Below are 6,000 nucleotides of genomic sequence, written 5' to 3'. Positions count from 1 at the left end.
TCTGATGGGAGCCAGCCAGCACTCCTGGCAGCACAAAGTGGGGCAAGCCCCAGCATGACCTACCCCCAACTGGGCACTGATTGGGGGCCAGTTTAGAGAGGAGAGAGCTGGGGCTAAAATGACTTAGGCTCATTCCATAAAAGCATTTTTATAAAATAATTTCCCTCACCTCAGTGGGCAAAGGAGTAGAACTTCCCCTGACATCTCTTGGGAAATGGCCTTTATTTCCCCCTTGGATCTATCCTTTATATTATCCCTAACATGAACTTATCCATATGCAAATGTTGAGGGAGATGAGCACATCATAATTTATTTATATGCCACAAAGTCCTCCCAGTTTAAGGATCAGCTACCTGGACATCATTCACTCCTTCAGTCACTCGACAAATGGTTTTTCAACGTTCACCCTACACCAGCCCTGTTCTAGGTTCTGAATACACATTGGTGAATAAAACACTCTTTGCCCTAGGAGAGAGCCCAGACAATGGATATGAAAATTAATGAATATGTAATTATACATATTGTGAGAAATGCCATTGAGAGAAGTACTCAGGTGGTAGAGAATAATGGCGGTGGGGAGCGGGGGCGGGCAGTATGTGAGTCTGATTTAGATGAGAAGGTCAGAGAAGGCCTCTCTAAGGAGGTGACATTTAAGAACTTGAGAGGATTTCGGTGGCAATTGTCCATGAAGGTCTCCCCTCACTGCTCAGCTAAGTTCCCTTTTCTCCTAACACAAGGCTCTATGAATCTCAGGAAGAAATATATCTGCCAAGAAGGACTTCTTGTGGTTAACTGGGCTCAAATTCATAACCAAAGTCTAGCAGCCATTGCTAACAAAAGCCTCTCACACACTCTGTATTTCCAGGAAAAGCCATAGACTGAGCTTTCAACCTCTTGTACTATGTTCCTGCCCTCTGAATTAACTATGATAAAGGAGTTCTCGGTCTTGTCTTTTGACCAGTGGACTGAGATCTGTCTCATCCAATTGGACCTGCACAGTTGTATCCTCAATTGCACCTAAACTGACCAGTCAGAACTGCTCTATAATAACCAATTGGAACGCGCAATACCGACCAATCAGAACTGTACTAATTTGGAAAACTCCTTTGCATAAAATTTGACCAATTGGGAACCTGGGCGGAAACTTTCTCTATAGTAGGCGGCCTCCCTTTGTCTGGGGAGCAAACTTTCAGTTTTCCACCAGAGGCTGCATTTCCCTGGTTTGTAAACTATTCACCTGAATAAAGTCTCTCCTTTTCCATATCTCAGACTGGGAATTTTTGCTGACAGCTCTAAGAAAGAAAAGGTACCTTGGCCAAGAATGCAGTGAAGAACATTCTGGGAGAAGATAGGGGTCTACGAAACCCTTCTTCCAAGTCTCCTGCTGGAAGACTTCTTCAACCCCCATACCCATCTGTCCTCTAGAGAAGCCCTTCATGGGCTCATTGTCTTTGAAAATAGTTTTCTCCAAGCTCCCCGCAATCTTGCACTTAAATCTCCAGAAGCCAAATAGCTCTGACCTGCAGTAGATAAAATTCACCATTCCTGCTAGGCCAGAAGGCTAATTATAGAGGCTTTTTTCTATGACTCTTTATCTCAAGATTGTTTCCCTAAATTAGCATAAGCTAGGTTGATATCAATGCCATCTACTCCCTTCCTACTTTAAGGAGTTGGCCTTCTAGACTGTTTGGAACCAGCCCAGACATTAGAGACAGACAGACCTGAGTTTGAAGACCAGCACCCCCTTTTACTAACCTTGTGACTGTGGGTAAGTCTTCTCCAGGCCTCAGGTTCCTTAAATGGAGGAAGAGGATAATATCTCCTCTGCAGAGTCTTATGTAAGAACTAGCGAAGAGGTAGGCAAGATGGATGGAATGTAGCAGATGCACTACAAATGGGAATCTTTGTTATTATATCAGCTATAAAATAACCTGACTAAAATTTTGGCAGTGACTCTTTTAAGAAAGTGATTGATTGCTCTGTTAAGAATGGTGGCCAGGTCTCCATTTCACCATCCATTTGGCCACAGTAGCTCTTTAATCTGTGTACTGCTAAGAACCAGGTGAAAGGAGGACACTTCAGGACATGGTCAAGGGCATGGATCCCAGAATCTCAGGTTGGAAGGAATCCTGGGAAAACTCTAGTCCAAGTTTCTGATATCGGTCAAGACTGAATTTAAATCTCAGACAGATGGAAATCTGTAGTTGAGTAGCCATAACCAACACTGCCCCTGTGTACTGCTCCTGGGATCACACGCACTTCATTGTATTTATGTCACTTATTCAATCATTTATTCAAAAAGTGTTTTCGGAGCACCTACAATATGCTGAGTACTATTCAAGGCACCTGGGACATGGAAGCAAAAAGACAAAGTCCTGCCCTTTATGAAGACCAGCTATATGTAGAGATTTGAAAGAAAGAAAGAAAGGGAGGGAGGGAGAAAAAGAGAGACAGAGAGAGAGAGGAAGGAAGAATAAAAGGGAAGGGGGAAGAGAAAGAAGGAAGAAAAGAAAAAGAGAGAGGGAGAGAGAGAGACAGAAAGGGAGAGGGGGTGGGCAGAAACAAAGAAAAAAAAGTGATATGAAGAAAAAAAAATAAAGTAACAGTATAAAAAGCAATAGGGGTCGGTTCTATGGTAGGGTGGCCAGGGAAGTCCTCTCTGAAGGGATGACATCTGAGCAGAGACCTGATGGGCGAGAAGGAACCCAACATGGGAAGATCAGAGACAGAGCATCCTAAGCAGCAGAGACCTCAGTGCAGTCTCCAAGTGGAAACAAGCTTGATGTGTTCAAGGCACAGAAAGAGTTCTGTGTGGTTGTGGGTAGTGAAACTGTAGATGCCAGAGTATGTAGGCCTTGAAGTTCGAGATTCATTCTAATTGCAGCATTTTAAGCAAGGTCTGATTTGTGCTTTGAGAAGACCCCTGGCAACTCTTTTTGGAAATGCGCTGTGATTGGCATGAGTGAAAGTGTGAAAGTAAGGCGACCAGTTAGGGAGGCTGTTGTAGGCGTCCAGGCAAGGGCAGATGGTGGCTTGAACCAGGCTGTAACATTGGAGATGATGAAAACTGGCCAGATTTGAGACATATTTGGGGGTAAAGCTAACAAGACTTGCCTGCGTGTTAGATTTGGGGTGGCGGTGAGGGGATGGTGACAGAAAGAGAGGAATCAAAGATAAAGTCTAAATTTTGAACCTAATAATTGGGAGGATAGTAGTGCTGTTTAATAAGACAGGATCGTTTGAGAGAAATTACTTATTCTATGTCTTTCTCCTCCTTAAACTGTAAGTTCCTTGAGGGCAGGGCCCCTAACTCTCTTGTTCATAGCTGTATGCTCAGTGTCTGGTTCAACACCTGGGTTGCAGAATAATAAAAGCAAATACCAATAATTGAGTGTTTAATACATGCCCAGCACTGTGCTCCATACTTTAAATTCTTTCTCATTTAATCTTCAAAAGAGATCTGTGAGGAGATATTTGTTTAAATCCTCACATTTTACAAACAGGGATTTGGGTTCAGAGAGGTTTTACGACAGCCTCAAAATCTCACAGCTGTTAAGTGGAAAAGCTATTAGGTGTTCTATGCTCTTCACCACTATACAACACAGTCAAATAGTCTGGATGGGTAGATGGATGTACGGGTGGGTGTGTGGATAGATGGATCAAAGGATGGATGGATGAATGACTTGGAGAAGGCAACATTACACGCTGAAAATCATTTGTACCGAAGTATCTCTGAAAGTGGCAAACTTTCAAACTGGAAAGATCTACCCCTGAAAGGAAAAAAGAGAAGAGCCAAACATAAATTTATTGGGTTATTCCAGGAATTCCAAGGGAAAGAATTCACTGAGGGGGGCATAAAGTTCTAGAAAGCTTTGTTAAATTTTTTTAATCTTAAATTAGGAAAAAAAAATCTTTTCAGGGAGCTTTTTCAGTATTTTTTTCAATGATCTGGGATTACTGTAAGAGCCTTAGAATCACGTGAAATATTTTTGATGTTTGGAAAAAACTCTTTTGATAACTTTGATCAGAACAAAGGCAGAAAATATTGCTGTGAGTCAGGCAGCCCAGAACCTGGAGCTACTCAGGAGCGTCAACTTATTACTTCCACGGCTAAACAAGGACATCAGATCTTAGTTGTGGCCCATTTGGATCAGTTACACAATGTTTTTAGTAGATGCTCTTTTCGACTGCTGCTTTCTTAAGGAGAATAGCCTGAACCTAGTTAATATTGACAAGGTGACCCAGGTCGGGACTCTAGGACCCAGCCTCGATCAATCCACTTTTCTCACTAAAATGACATAATAGAAACATTTGTTGAGCACTTACTGTGCCAGACACTGTTCCAGACACATGGGTCTTACTTGATCTGCACCACAACTCTGTGCCATAAGTACTGATATTATCCTCATTTTATACGAGGAGACCGAGGCGGATGGATTAAATAACTTGGTTAAGTCACACTGCTAGCAAGTGCATGGAACCAATGCAGTCTGGGACCACAGCCTGTGCAATTAACCACTATACTATCTCATGGTGAAACCATCCTCAAATCCCAGGGATTCTGCCTTCTTAGTCATATGCTCATTAGTCTCGTTCTATCACAATGGACACAGCCCTAGGTTAGGCATTTCATCTTTTTATATCTGTGATGTTGCCACATGCTCCTGAATCCCTTCCCTGCTCTCCTCTAGTCTGCCTCCAATGACCAAGTTGGAATTTGATGTCCATTTGACCATGCCATGCTTCTGCTCAAAATCCTTTAATGGCTTCTTGTTGCCTGGAAATTAAAACCCAGACTCCCTAGAACTCCCTTCAACACCTGGCCCTGACCTTGTGCAGCTTCATCCTCCTCTCCTGTGGTTTCCCTTGAGCCCTGTGTCTCAGGCATTACCAAACATGCTCTCTCAGGTTTGAACGCTGGGGCTGAGCTGTTGCTGTGTCCAGAATGCTTCTTTCTTTCCTCCTCTGTGAGACACTCCCATCCCATATGCGTGAGTGCACGTGCGTGTGTGTGCACAACACGCACCCACACCCCCACACACACACACACACACACACACAGAGCCAGCGTGAGCACACACCTTATCCACTCAGTGATTCCTCCTTACTCTTTGAGATGTAATTCCTAAGATGCGTCCTCTGTGAAGCCCTTCCATACTCTCAAAATCAGATTTAAACACCCTTCCTCCTCTTTGGCATTGCTCCTTCATACCTGATGAAATGCATCACTTTTTAATTGTAATTTTCTCTTTACAAACTGTCTCTCTTTAAGATCTTAAGGTCCATGAGGGCAGGAACCATAGTTATCTTGTTATTGTTGTATCCCCAGCATCTGTACATGTTCATAAATCTCTGTTAAATTAATGACTTGTTGAAGTAAATTTGTTTATTTGAAGTGGGTTTCAAAATCTAGGAAACTTTTTTCTTCACATTTTCCCATTAGACTTACCTACCTAGGGATTTTTGTCGCAATGGGGTTCTAGTTGTAGATAGAATATATAGTGGCTCAGAATGAAGACTCCAGAGACATATTACCTTGGTTTAAAGCTTGGCTCTACCATCTAGCTAGCTGGCTATGGGCCCTTAGGAAGTCACCATCTCAGTAAGCCTCGGTTTTTTTTACTGTAAAACTGGGTTAATAATAGGACTGACATTATAGGGCTAATGTGAGGGCTAATGAAAAAGAACACATAGAGCATTTGGTGGCTAGGACAGAGCTAGTGCTCAATATATATGAGCTATTATTAGTAGCTATTTTCCTGACAGCTTCGCTTGACCCCATTACGTCACCATCACTTTTGAACCAAATGTCTGGAGTCAGGTTCTCAAACATGGATGCTCAATTTCAGCAGGCTCTGCATTTGCCATAGTGTTGGGTCACCCTGGATACAGGGCCTTGGGGGAATATGGATGCAGATAGCGGCTGAAGTCAGGAGTAGCCTTTTGTTTGTAAGTCATGATTTATTGCCTAGAAACCAAAAGTAAGCATTGCCAACCAGT

Source organism: Pteropus medius, unplaced genomic scaffold (assembly GCF_902729225.1).
Source record: "Pteropus medius unplaced genomic scaffold, Ma_sr-lr_union100, whole genome shotgun sequence".
NCBI classification, from domain to species: domain Eukaryota; kingdom Metazoa; phylum Chordata; class Mammalia; order Chiroptera; family Pteropodidae; genus Pteropus; species Pteropus medius.
The sequence above is the reverse complement of the archived record's forward strand: the minus strand, read 5'-3'. Positions refer to the sequence as shown.